This window comes from Watersipora subatra, chromosome 11, assembly GCF_963576615.1.
Source record: "Watersipora subatra chromosome 11, tzWatSuba1.1, whole genome shotgun sequence".
In the NCBI taxonomy this organism is placed as follows: domain Eukaryota; kingdom Metazoa; phylum Bryozoa; class Gymnolaemata; order Cheilostomatida; family Watersiporidae; genus Watersipora; species Watersipora subatra.
The window spans coordinates 950,753-966,072 of NC_088718.1; the positions used below are offsets into that span (position 1 = coordinate 950,753).

General features: G+C 34.8%; 1 protein-coding gene across 3 annotated transcripts in view; it reads right to left on the reverse strand.

Moving 5' to 3' along the window:
* The window catches only part of LOC137407721 (beta-1,4-galactosyltransferase 4-like), a 74,649-nt gene that overhangs the window by 44,394 nt on the left and 14,935 nt on the right, over nt 1-15,320 (reverse strand). Inside the window, exon 1 of one of the 3 annotated variants that reach the window (XM_068094094.1) lies at nt 9,166-9,246. The exons of the other annotated variants lie outside the window; for them this stretch is intronic. The gene's annotated coding sequence lies outside the window, so the exon portion shown is untranslated. Of the gene's footprint in view, nt 1-9,165; nt 9,247-15,320 lie in introns of those variants that run through there. 3 annotated transcript variants of the gene reach the window in all.

Here is a 15,320-nt window from a genome sequence, read left to right on the forward strand (position 1 = left end):
TTCTGACTCACGCGCGGTAGTTAAGGAACTCACACAAAAAATGTTCGTTATTAGATTTGAAATTCTCAAACAAAAGTTTAAAATTGCTTCATTGTTTTAGGCGAATTTTATAGAGAAATCTTCAGACAACACTGTCAATTTCATGAAAAAGAAGGCTTAAAGACCCGGGGGGGGGGGGGGTTGTCATAAAAGTCTTAAAGACCATGGGTCATGTGGCCAACGAATAATAAAATCAGATTACCACGCAATAGCTGAGAAATTCGCAAAAATGCGTCTATGGCAGTGGCCCCTAGAGACCGCATAAATGCGTTTATGGCAGCAAAAGGGTTAAACCATAACTGCCACGAACAACTTTTATCGTATTTACTAGGTAAATCAGACACGCTGATTCCGATTTTGTAATCAAAATAAAGATTAGTCCACTAACTTTCAGAGTAATGAAGGATTTTTTATTGCGTTTTAATATCGGTCTCGAAAACAACACGATCGGCATAACAAGCTCCGCCCATAAATACGTGACGTAACCTAGCTTTTTAGGAACAGAAGTTACGTAGGGATGTTTAGACCGATTTAGAATAACAGAGATGGGTGTTTTAAAATCCATTAATATCTAAATTCAGCCTTAAAAATAATATCAGTCTTTTTCTGAAAGGTAGATAAGATATTTAGCATTGCATATTTAAAAAGCGCGATAACAACGCTTGCTTGTGATAAAACCGCGCTTTTTGAGCTCATTTTTCTCGGCGTCCAGCCCATTTAAACGTCATGTAACAAGCTGCGAGCAATTTTAAATAGTTTATACCCCTTTCATAAAAAACTGAAATTATTTTACAGGCAGGATTTAGATAATAATGGGTTTTAAGACACCCATCTCTATTATTCTAAATCGGACTAAACATTCCTAACTTCCGTTTCTGAAAAAGCTAGGTTTCGTCATATTTATGGGCGGAGCTTGTAATGCCGATTGTGTTGTTTTCGAAATGGATATTGAAACGCTTTAAAAAAGCCTAAATGACTTTGAAGGTTAGTGGACTAATCTTTATTTTGAGTACAAAATCGGAATCAGCGTGTCTGATTCCGATTTTGTCTGATTTTAGTAAACACGATAAAAGTTGTTCGTGACAGTTATGGTTTAAGGTCTGCAGCAACAATGACAAAATTAATTATTATTGATGTAACTGAGACATTATTAGTACTATTTTGTGGACACTTTTCTACCGATCACTTTCTAACATAAGTTTGCACAGATCAAAGAATGTCCAAGTGGCGGTCTAATAGAGGTGGCGTTCAATTAAAGGGTGGTACTGTATTTTTTCTTTCTTCTCTTATAGTGGCATTCTATTAGAAGAGGCGCTGATATAAAGGTGATGCCCAAATAGAGGTTTTACGAATGTATATACCTAAAGAATTTATCATTGAGTTTTTCAGCTGTGAACTTAAATGGATTATAATTTATTCTTACAAAGTATTTGGTCTTGCGAATGACAGTTTTGACACACACAACCCTATTTACAATCAGTTACAGCCATTCAACACGTATTAATTTAACAAGTATGAATGATGAAAGAAAATGTCTTACAATACATATGATGGTATTCAATTAATGAACAGCAGCCTTGTTCAAATTTAATTAAGTTTTACAGCCTCTCAAGTATAATTCCTTGTACGACCCATTGACCTCCTATACTTCTAACAGTCTTGACCCTTAGTAGCTAGTATAGTTTTTATACACCAAGACTTATTATAAGTTGTCAAATACTTAAAACATATGAGGGAATACATATTTTCAAAAACCACGCATTTCGGCATTTGCAAAGAAGTTTTTGTTATTGGTACTAGTAGACTTTCCAGTCTGGTGCACTGCGAGAGATGGCAATGAGTAATCAGTAAATGGATAACTATCCCATGAAGCTGTAAGGTGCATGGGTGGTGTAGTAATACACTATGTTTCCATGGTTCACAGTACTGCGAAGCAGCCCCCTCCGAAGTCGAGGGGATTGTATGTTTCCATGCTGCGCAGTGGTTTTCAGCAAATTAGCCAGAGAAGAGAAATTGTATAAATCGAATCGCCTGATGGAGAAATAGAATCGATCACGGATATCGAACATCATAAACGGTCTTTTTATGATTCTGTCGTCATTATACTTTTATTTACAATACACATTCACCAGGTTTTACAAACCTTAACACACTTTTTACAAAGTAATATATTTTTAATAAGTATTTTTAAGTAATATATTATTTAAACGTTAATTTAGGACTTGCCACCTATTTTTCGAAAAGTGTTGGCATCGATAACAAAGTTCAGGAAAGTAATCACCTCATCATCCTCGTGAATGCAGACCATAATTAAATTTAGGTGAACGAAGATCAGAAGAATAGAAAAAACAAGATTAGCAGGACAACCTTTGTACTAGTTTATGGCCCTCGAAGAATCCGTCTCCACGGCATGAGAGCTATGCGCAGCCACTGCGCAGTCGCTGTTTCCTTGCTGCGAATTTGCACTGGCTTCGCACTGATCAGTGCACAGTGATTTCAGTGCGAAGACGCCGTTTCCATGATTCGGAGATAGCGCAACTCCGAAGCACTGCGCATCATGGAAACATAGTGATAGTGTGCCTGACTAATCTTTTAAAACTAACTGCTAACTTGCGAGGAATATTGAAAAGCACCCAGTTAATTTTCAAACGGATATAAGCCATCACAACAATATTCTAACAATATTCGATAAAATAAAACTTCAGCTCAAATTTAAAAGTTTAGCATTTTTCTTAGTAACCTAACAACCTAGACAAGTGAGTTTCATAAAGTTTCAAATGACCTTTTCTTTTAGTTAGATCAGCATTTTAGGCTAGATCATCTGCTCATTTTTTCAAAGGTTTACTTGCAACAAAATTCACTTTACAGTTATTTGGTATCAAAAGATTCACCATGTCTTACTCTGCTGTGTTGTAGGAGCAAAATATGTGGAAATGTGATTACAAGCTTTTAAAAGCTCAAAAATGAACAGTTGATCGCCGCCATCACGAAAACGCCGTAGGTTGGAATAAATTTATTTCTTTGACAAAATCAAGAAATTTGGTTATTGTTTGAAACGTGATGTTATCACGTGAAGGCTATGTTATCAATAAAAGGCTCAATATAAAATTTATTGTAGCGCTAGTTTATGACAAACACTTCGGGTTTTACCGAAGAGCCTGTATCAAATAGAGTGCACCCTCGAGATACGATTACCCTAATATACGATTTTTTCACCTTACGAAATCAAACATTGTGATATCTTCACCTCGCTATACGAATTTTATTTCACCATACGAATTTGAGAAAAGTTTCGCCCGAGTTAAAATTTGGCCGTCGGTGTGCTCATAACACACGTCGAAATAAAAAAGACACCGAAATATAGTTTGCCGAAAACATTCTTAGAACGTTTAGAAGAGACACGGTGATCGACTTCTCTCATGTCCGCATGGAAAATTTCGTGTAAAATACACAAGCGAGAGCAAATATTCATATGTAGAGTTATTATAGCTTTTACTATAAACTTAAGTCAGCATACGTATATAACTGCAACTACGTATCTACATTTAATTTGTTATCTATGGAATCTGAGACCGATACAAACGTTACAAAACGAAGGAAAAATGACTTCTATGTCAACAAAGTTGGATGTCGTAAATAAGAAGAAGGGACCCGTATTATTAACATTGTCAAGGAATATGATCGCAACCAATCAGCATTGGCAATTATTATTAAAACAAGAACTCCATTAAGCAAGCACAAGAAAGAGCTTCCGACTGAAGATTTGAATGAGCTAGGTCATGCACGCGATCAGCATTCAAAAGGAGCAACCATTTAGTAAAGGCGAGGATGTGGAAGATACAGAAAATCCCACATTCGCAGAAATATTTCAAGTGTTTAATTTACTGATATGGACTGGCACATTAAAACAATGCATGTATAATATATATTATTTATCTCTTGTGTGGCATGTTTTTCATATTTTATTCATTTTGTTTCCTTTTGAATTTATGTTATATTTTCTTGTTTAACCATGTCTTTGCATGTGGGCTTGTTATCTTCTACGTGAATATTATTCATCGTATGTATGTATGTAACTCATGTAACTAGCTACTCAAGTTAGTTGACGCATCCACATTACTTTCTGAAACTTGCTAAAGCCCTGTGTCCCCCATAGGGTATAAATACGTACAAACTTTGTATGTATGGTTACATTGATTCTTGTGCACATTTCATACAAGACAAACTACTGTACCACATTCTCTGGATCCTTTTACCAGCGCTAGCTAGCAATTTTCTGAATTGCACCATCAATTTTTCGTAGAAAAATTGGACAGGAATGGACAATTTCTTTTAGCCTGCTAAAAAATTCCAATTCATTACGTTTTAAATTTATTTTAAAGTGTACAGCACCATAATTAGCATTGATACATTTTTGCCTCCTCTCTGCATGTACCAGCTAAAGCCACGTTACTCCAAAGGTATGTACGTCCAGTATAGAAAACATTTTATTTTTCTTTTCGGTAGCCATTAAATGGTCAAGTGTGCGAGAGGCCGCTTTCTATAACTGCATCGCTCGGCCTTATTGAATTAGGTTGAAAAAGGTTTCAACCAGATAGGCTAAAGTTTATAGTGAAAGTGAAGATAGGAACTGCTGAAGGATAAAATTTCGTGATAAAAAGTCGAAATTCAGTAAAATAGTTCAAAATACATACTAAAACTTAGTTTTAAGTGTAGGCATAGCAAGCTAAACTTGAATTGAATTCAAAGATTATGTTATGCGTACCTTTTAAAGGCAAGAACTCCTTACCGTACGTACTACATTTGGTACACACATAATTTTGCGTTTTATTGCAGATCATAACCATTAAAATACACTAAATACAATACAGTTACTGTAGGTAACTATAATTACTAAAGTTAACATACTATTTTGTTGCTAATTGTCAATATGTACACATTTTTATAAAAAAAATTGACGATTTTCACCAGGGGGTGTTTGCATTGTATAATTACAATGGTCTCTATGCCCCGATATACTAATTTTTCACCATACGATGCCAACCCTGGAACGAATTAACATCGTATCTCGAGGGTGCACTGTATAGATGCTCGCTATTTTACAGTTCCGGTTCAGCTTGGTCTAATCCATAGAGTTATCTCCCCCTAGAGTGATTACTGTGCCTTCAACAACACGAGCGTTTCCGGTGCCAACAAGGAGCGTTTAGGCCACGCCTCTTTTTTGTGCTAGTCAGTCGTAGTGATTGACAGAACAATAACATCAGCCATGAGAATGATCATGAATTTCCACAGTTAAGATAGTAATTATTGCTCATATTAAAGAAATGATGATTATAGTTTATTACTCTAATATACGCTTATTATTTAAAGCAATTCAATACCTACATGCCTTGCAAAGGCACTGAATAGATAGTGTTAAGTAAGTGAGTTAATGCAATCAGTTACTCCAATGATATACAGCCCACCACACATGGGGGCTGTATATCATTGGTTACTCATAGATAAGATACATAGTCATACTGGGGTTGTATTACATTGGTGTGATGGGAAGCTAATCGACTGCCATCAACTGAAAGTATTGACATTGTATGGTGATAGAGTGATTCATTGACACCACCGCTTTCACAAACAGCCCTTGCATGTAATATTAGATTTCAATACATATCAATCAAATACATAGACTAGCTTAAAGCAAAGATGTCCACTAGTTAGTGGACATCTTTGCTTGATGTAAGCAAGCAAAAAGTTTGAAAGTTAGAGTGGCAAATGTTGTTATATGTTAGATAAAAATAAATTATACTTAATTGTACTAAATTATAATTATTTAGAAATAACATAGAATTTCTTATTACCTTATTTATTAAATAATTTTTTATTGTAATCATAGCTAAAAAGATTATATTTAGTCATTATTTGCTAATTATTTCACATTTACATTTAAACACATTTGGAAATGGAAATAAATGGAAATAATATGGAAATGAAGTAGGGAAATGCTATGAAAACGGAAATAATATGGAAATGAATTATGTAAATGTAATTAATATGGAAATGGAATTAATATGGAAATGAATTATGGAAATGAATTATGTAAATGGAATTAATATGGAAATGGAATTAATATGGAAATGAATTATGTAAATGGAATTAATATGGAAATGTAATTAATATGGAAATGGAATTAATATGGAAATGAATTATAGAAATGAATTATGTAAATGGAATTAATATGGAAATGGAATTAATATGGAAATGAATTATGTAAATGGAATTAATATGGAAACGTAATTAATATAGAAATGGAATTAATATGGAAATGAATTATGGAAATGAATTATGTAAATGGAATTAATATGGAAATGGAATTAATATGGAAATGAATTATGGAAATGAATTATGTAAATGGAATTAATATGGAAATGTAATTAATATGGAAATGGAATTAATATAGAAATGAATTATGGAAATGAATTATGTAAATGGAATTAATATGGAAATGGAAATTAAGAGGAATTAAGAAGAAAAAATAAACAACTGTAAAGGTTTTCAAGCTTTTTCAAACAACTACAACTTTTAAATTTCATATCATGAAAGAAGTGTTTTGTTGAAATAAATTGAGAAAAAAAATTAAGTTATAAATGTGTTTAAATGTAAAATCATTAGCAAGCAATGGCTAAATATAATCTGTTTAGCTATGATTACAATGAAAAATTATTTAATAAATACGGTAATAAAAAAGTCTATGTTATTTTTAAATAATTATAATTTAGTATAATTAAGTATAATTTATTTTTATTTAACATATAACAACATTTGCCACTTTAACTTTCAAACTAAATATTATGAGAAGTGTTTTGTGTAATTGAAATAAATAAAGAGGAGAAAATAAAAACAACTAAATGTTTTCAAGCTTTTTCAAACAACTACAACTTTTAAATTTCATATCATGAAAGAAGTGTTTTGTTGAAATAAATTACGAAAAAAAATAAAGTTATAAATGTGTTTAAATGTAAAATAATTAGCAAGTAATGACTAAATATAATCTGTTTAGCTATGATTACAATAAAAAATTATTTAATAAATAAGGTAATAAGAAATTCTATGTTATTTCTAAATAATTATAATTTAGTACAATTAAGTATAATTTATTTTTATCTAACATATAGCAACATTTGCCACTCTAACTTTCAAACTTTTTGCTTGTTTACATCAAGCAAAGATGTCCACTAACTAGTGGACATCTTTGTTTCAAGCTAGTCTATGTATTTGATTGATATGTATTGAAATCTAATATTACATGCAAGGGCTGTTTGTGAACTGTGGTGTCAATGAATCACTCTATCACCATACAATGTCAATACTTTCAGTTGATGGCAGTCGATTAGCTTCCCATCACACCAATGTATTACAACCCCAGTATGACTATCTATCTTATCTATGAGTAACCAATGATATACAGCCCCCATGTGTGGTGGGCTGTATATCATTGGAGTAACTGATTGCATTAACTCACTTACTTAACACTATCTATTCAGTGTCTTTGCAAGGCATGTAGGTATTGAATTGCTTTAAATAATAAATAATTGCTTAAAATAATTACTCTAATATATAATATATTAGAGTAATAAACTATAATCATCATTTCTTTAATATGAGCAATAATTACTATCTTAACTGTGGAAATTCATGATCATTCTCATGGCTGATGTTATTGTTCTGTCAATCACTACGACTGACTAGCACAAAAAAGAGGCGTGGCCTAAACGCTCCTTGTTGGCACCGGAAACGCTCGTGTTGTGGAAGGCACAGTAATCACTCTAGGGGGAGATAACTCTATGGTCTAATCATCTAGTCGTAATCTGATCATGTGACTCATACTTCCCGGCAAATAGCGCAAACAACTTCTGCAGCATTTTTCGACTATCATAGGTGACCAACAGGCTCCGTCATGTTTGTCAGAGGATGATATACTTTTTCGAGCTAGTGTGAGGTTAATAAATTAAACAAATTTTTACCGTGGGTTTTGAAATATCAGCGGTCGAAATGCCGTAATTACAATGATGATAAAACAGACGCGTAAGGACAATAGACATGGTTTTATTGAATGCGTGAATTTTATTTGTGAAAATATTTCGACGAATGAGGTTTCATGAAAGTGTAAACAGAAGCCATCTTGTTCAGCTACAATCATGTAGTACAACAAAAGATCAACTAATAGCAACCAAGTTAGACACTTAAGCTTGTATGTGTTATCTACTTTCAGATCAATAACATTATTGATTATTCCATCATTATGAGGATTATTTAGCAGTTTATCAATTCTCTACATTTTCAGACAAAAGAAGTTCAGTTAAAAGTTCTGCAAAAATTAAAAATATGATAGATATAAAAGAAAAACAACGAAGTCTGGCCTTGTAAACCACAGGCTTCTTATATGGTTACTCGCCTACAAGAAACCTAATGAATTGTATTGGCTGTTATGGCTGGTAGTAGCTGTTACTTTGAGGATCAATTCACTAAAGTTAGCCAGCTTTGTAAGTGAAATTTTACAGTAAAACTATCTTGAGCAAAGGCGACATAAAAAGTTTGACTGAAAACAAATGAGGCAGTCTGAAGCTGCATTACAGATGACAGAAAACAGGAAGTTTACTGAGAAGCTTCTTACTTGGATTTGTTACTTAGATCTGCATATTGCACAGCAGCATGTTCATATGCTTCACACTGTATCCATGTGAATTGCGTATACTATAGAACATACACCATACATGTATATTGTAAAACTTTGTGTTTTTTAAATCTTTAGCGCAGCTACAAATGGAAGGATTACAGATACAGAAACTGCCAGAATGTCAGAAATATAGAGACCAGACAATCATTTGTAAGGTTCAGCGTTTTAGTATCAAGTAGCCTACTGCTAGAGATCAAGCAGATAGCTAGCAGATAGCCAGCAGATAGCTAGCAGATGGTAGGCTGTAAACTCATCAACAACAAGAGCAAATATAACCACAAACTGTGAAGTTTACTAAACTATAGATATAAACACTCAATAGTACAGCTCTCTTTGCAATGTGCATTACTATAGCTCTCCTTGCATGTGTATCACTACAGCTATGGTAGCGCAATTACCTTAATGATGTTTTGCTGCAATGAGCAACCGATATGATGTAGTCGATATCTAGTGAAGTCACAGACGCGAGCCTGCTGCGCTTGCTCTGGGTTGAGTGAGTGAAGGACTGATATGTGTGTCGAGTTATCAGAAAGTCAACAAAAGGTCCCTCTAATATCAAAGGAAAAATGCCATGCTACCAACAATAAATGTTTTATTTGCATGGCTCAGTGGTTATCACAACTAAAAGGGTTGGCTGGTTAGTCATTAGCGATATGATTTTATTCAACGCTAGGGGTGGACCAGTCTCTGGTGAATTACCTCAAGGAATAAACTTATCTGTGCAAAAATCATGCTGTTATCGTTTACTTCACAAGCTAAATATGTTCCATAACAAAAAATCATGTTTCCCTATACATAGTGAGGCTTTGAATGCCAGACACATGGCTATAATGAAAAGCCCTACCATAGGCATATTAGAACAGAATGATCCCTCAAACCCTTATAGGGCTGTGGTGTCAGTCTAGGTAGCTGCTAAGATCTGAAAAAGGAACAATAACATTTTCTAATATTTTAATGATATTTGACTAGTTTCATTTTATTTATTTTTATTGCGGTACCTATGATTAATAAAAATGATGATTAAAGAAGTAAAAACCAGTAGCAGGGTTTTTCATGTTGATTAATTGAACAGTCGCTAAGGTTTTATGAGTGAACTTTGTTAGGATACACAGGACTTACTACCTCTACTATAGAGGGGTACACATGACAATATCTTTACTATACCAAAATCTAGGTCAGTCCGTCCGTACGAAGCTACGCTAAGAGTGTTAGAAAAAAAAACTGCCTCAAATGGGAATTGAACTTGGATACTCCGACATACAGACCACTACACCACTCTGCTGACTTCCCGCTTCACGAAGTAATTATGGATATACTGCTTACTCATTACGATCTCTCACAATGCACAGGACTGCCAAGCGTACTAGTAAAAATAAAAGTACTAACAACCTTAGAGCTCTGAGTTTATTTCTTTATCTTTTCCCTAGAGTGCAAGCACCAAGTAGAATTATAGGACTATCATAAATACAGATTAGGAGAGAAAAGAGAGACAAATGGCTGACAACTCTTACACTAAACCGACTAGCTTGGCTTTTCGACTATCTGATACAGTGTAACCTCCGTTTTCGAACGACTCGCAGTTCGAACAAATCGGAGTCCGAACAAAAAATTCAAGCAACTCTTGCTTCGTAGTTCGAACAAAAATCGGAGTTCGAACGCCGGATGCTGAGCGGCGCTGACCGTGACCAACTGTTGTCGCCAAAAAAGGATGCCCCGACGTCTGAGATTAAACAAATGTGTAGCAAATGGGCCGAGTTATAGAATTTCGGCGAACTCCACCACCCCGATAAAGCTGCAGCCACAAGAGTCATCAATGACTTTAACGGCACTATCATGAACCACTTCCGAAAAGTGCTAAAAAGAAGGCAGAAGCAAGTGTCATTGGATAGATATTTTAAGAGAAAAGAACATCCTGTATCCTAAAAAATCCTATTCATAATTCTTTTCTTTATCCTTTTTTTATTTTTACACGTTAATGTTAGCGTAATCTTTCGTATGGAAGATTATGATAGTAATTACATTACGTTTTACGGGTTACATTTATGTTATTTGTGTCTTTGCCATTTTGCTGTACAAATAAATGTATGTGTACTAACAAGGTAAACATTCAGGGTGTTGGAATGGATTAAAACGATTTACACTATTTGTAATGGGAAAAATGATTTCGGTGTTCGAACAACTCGGTGTTCGAACAACTCGGTGTTTGAACAACCTACAGGAACGGATTATGGTCGAGAACCGAGGTTGCACTGTAATTTATTTCCTCTATCCTTTACTGACCAACCAACGCAAGTTGGTGAATAAAAATTTTATTTACACGGCGAAATAAGCGAAAGCGAATACATTTGGACTATGATTGACTGTCGAATACAGTTCTGTTGCTTCAACACATCCATACTATCTTTGTGTCAATTTTCAGTTATGTTAGTGGTTTAATAATGACTTGGATTCACATGTACAGTAGCCACTCCTACAATGGTAAACATTCCATTCCAGGAACGTTTACATAATAGGAATTTTATGTTATCCGAACAATAAAACACATGTAAATTGCCTAATCGGCTCCAAGATGTTCTCAAACTCACTCCTTAATCCGTCAAAAAGGAAAAAGAATAAGCTCAACAATTTAATTTAATGACTGTACCGTAACTGTAGTATTATTGGTTTGCATCGAAAACTTTTCCCCTTTCTCTTATCACTTTTACTCGATTTATGGTCAATGGTTTCAGCAATTTTACAATAAGTTAAAGAAAATGCACACCTTCAATGTCAATTTGCCCTCCCTTGAGCAATTTTTTAATCTAAGTAGCAAGGTTTATTTTGCAAACGGAAACCATAAGAATGTTTTACATCTTTAAAACAAAGTAAAAAAAAGCTTTACTATAGTAAAAGTGGTGTCTATCAGTCAAAAAGGTTTAATGTTGACTTGCAACAAAATTCACATTACAGTTATTTGGTATCAAAAGATTTGCCATGTCTTACTCCGTTGTGTTGTAGGTGCAAAATATGTGGAAATGTGATTACAAGCCCTTAAAAGCTAAAAAACGAAAAGCCGCCGTAGATTGGAATCTATTTCGATGACGTAGTCATTACAGTTTGGTTATCGTCTTGTCACGTGATGTTCTCACGTGAATTGAAAGGCCAATAAACGGCCAAAATAAAAGGCCAAAAATATATATATATATATATCTATCTATCTCTCTATCTATCTATCTATCTATCTATCTATCTATCTAGCTATCTATATATATATATATCTACTGTATCTATCTATCTATCAATCTATCTATATATAGATATATATATATAGATAGATATATATATATATATCTACTGTATGTATCTATCTATCTATCTATCAATCTATCTATCAATCTATCTATCTATGTACGGATAAACTGTTTCATTGTTTTACATAACCACTTACCAATGTAGTCTTGCTGCTTCTGTGCTCTCGCACCACTCGAGAATTTGAATTTAAACTAAGATTTTATAAACAGAGTTAACAAATACAGAGCTAACAAATATAGACTGCTGATGTTACATATGCGAGAAAAGAAAAGTAGTGTTGCTTTATGTGGGAAAAGAAGAGTAGTGTCGCTTTACGTGGGAAAAGAAGAGTAGTGTTGCTTTATGTGGCAAAAGAAGAGTGGTATTGCTTCATGTGGCCAAAGAAGAGTGGTGTTGCTTTACGTGGGAAAAGAAGAGTAGTGTTGCTTCACGTGGGAAAAGAAGAGTAGTGTCGCTTTACGTGGGAAAAGAAGAGTAGTGTTGCTTTATGTGGCAAAAGAAGAGTGGTGTTGCTTCATGTGGCAAAAGAAGAGTAGTGTTGCTTTACGTGGGAAAAGAAGAGTGGTGTTGCTTTATGTGGGAAAAGAAGAGTAGTGTTGCTTTACGTGGGAAAAGAAGAGTAGTGTTGCTTCATGTGGGAAAAGAAGAGTAGTGTTGCTTCACGTGGGAAAAGAAGAATAGTGTTGCTTCACGTGGTAAAAGAAGAATAGTGTTGCTTCACGTGGCAAAAGAAGAGTAGTGTTGCTTTACGTGGGAAAAGAAGAGTAGTGTTGCTTTACGTGGGAAAAGAAGAGTAGTGTTGCTTTACGTGGGAAAAGAAGAATAGTGTTGCTTCATGTGGGAAAAGAAGAATAGTGTTGCTTCACGTGGGAAAAGAAGAATAGTGTTGCTTCACGTGGGAAAAGAAGAATAGTGTTGCTTCACGTGGGAAAAGAAGAGTAGTGTTGCTTTACGTGGGAAAAGAAGAGTAGTGTTGCTTCATGTGGCAAAAGAAGAGTAGTGTTGCTTCATGTGGCAAAAGAAGAGTAGTGTTGCTTCACGTGGGAAAAGAAAAGTAGTGTTGCTTTATGTGGGAAAAGAAGAGTAGTGTTGCTTCACGTGGGAAAAGAAGAGTAGTGTTGCTTCATGTGGCAAAAGAAGAGTAGTGTTGCTTCACGTGGGAAAAGAAAAGTAGTGTTGCTTTATGTGGGAAAAGAAGAGTAGTGTTGCTTCACGTGGGAAAAGAAGAGTAGTGTTGCTTCATGTGGCAAAAGAAGAGTAGTGTTGCTTCATGTGGCAAAAGAAGAGTAGTGTTGCTTCACGTGGGAAAAGAAAAGTAGTGTTGCTTTACGTGGGAAAAGAAGAGTGGTGTTGCTTCATGTGGCAAAAGAAGAGTAGTGTTGCTTTACGTGGGAAAAGAAGAGTAGTGTTGCTTTACGTGGGAAAAGAAGAGTAGTGTTGCTTCACGTGGGAAAAGAAGAATAGTGTTGCTTTACGTGGGAAAAGAAGAGTAGTGTTGCTTTATGTGGGAAAAGAAGAGTAGTGTTGCTTTACGTGGGAAAAGAAGAATAGTGTTGCTTTATGTGGGAAAAGAAGAGTAGTGTTGCTTCACGTGGCAAAAGAAGAGTAGTGTTGCTTTACGTGGGAAAAGAAGAGTGGTGTTGCTTTACGTGGGAAAAGAAGAGTAGTGTTGCTTTACGTGGGAAAAGAAGAGTAGTGTTGCTTTATGTGGGAAAAGAAAAGTAGTGTTGCTTTATGTGGCAAAAGATGATTAGTATCGCTTTATGTGGGAAAAGAAGAGTAGTGTCACTTCACGTGGGAAAAGAAGAATAGTGTTGCTTCACGTGGCAAAAGAAGAGTAGTGTGCATGGCTGCCTTTAGGTTTATAAAGCAGTTTTTTGTGATTAACATGCTCCTCCCAGTAAACTATTTTAATCAGCTAAAAATACCCTATACCTAACTTAGGTGAAAGTTCATAGTGAACATATTTTGTACTTGCAACATTTTTATTTGTAGATAAATCATATCCCTTTATTGGGCAGTCCAAATTCCAAAATCATTTTATAGAGAAATACTTTACATATGGTGCCAGAAAAAAAAGTTATAAAAAGAAAGAAATTATCATGTGGTGTCATAAACGCAAGAACAAAAATTTCTACAAAGAAGTATGACCGGTTTAAATAAACTTGGTCATGCAGTGTGTTACAATGGTAGCAATAGCCACACAGCTTTTTATTTGCATGTAGAAATCAGTCTAAAGCGTACCAGCCTGCAACGCATGGTGTTCATGATATTAATAGTTATATCAATGATTGTGCATACAACTCGTCATTTTCACGGGACCTCGTGTAAGTCATTGCAAGATTATACTAATCTCTTGGATTCCTTGAGCAACCTGCTGTATGGCTGTACTTGATAATTTAACCAAGTCGAGCCATGTAAATGGCAGAACTGCATATACAGTGATCCGTCCCAAAAATAACACGTGAAGTGAAATCCGTGAAGTAGTCAGTTTTATTTATTATTTTACAATGCAATACTGTACTATAGAAGGAAACCAAAAAGCAAAACCTGTTTTAAGGCCAAAAATCAAAAAACAATAATTCTCATATTGGTAATTAATATTGCTGCTGTCGTCCTTATATTTTTCTCCTTCTATATAGAACGAACTGAAGATTCATTTATTCCGTAATGGTGCCCTACAGCCGTATAGCTTTTACCTTCCTCTAGCATGTCCAGAAGTGTAACTTTTTCTGCAATAGTTAGCATCTTCCTCAGCCTCTTTGGAGCGTCCGGAGGCCCCTTTGTCAGTGCAGAATGTATTTTCGACATTGTGGGTTGCATCACAAAGATAATTTTCAAACGTAAATTTGGACAAATATCCAAAAATGAAAACTGTTGACAAGTGAAAAACAACATAGTACAGCATTGATATTTTACTTCTAGACAATAGTAAAGCCCCTGAGCCAATCAGAACTTAGTGAACAATGCAGTGTAAAATAATTCGCGATATAGCAAAAGATGAAGCGCGATATAGCGAGGGATCACTGTAATTGCTATGAAAACTGGTTAATGCCTTCGACACGACTGCCTTATAAATTAAAGAACAAAATTGCATACCCCCTCATGTCTCATATAAAGCTGCTTGCTAGAGGTATGGCCTTCAGATATACTCAGTGGCTCGTGCCAACCTGGTTTGCAAGTAAACAGTCTGTTCCACGTAAGAGAGGTAATTGACATGATCTAAGCATAAGCAAAGCAATGATTAATCATTGCATTTAAG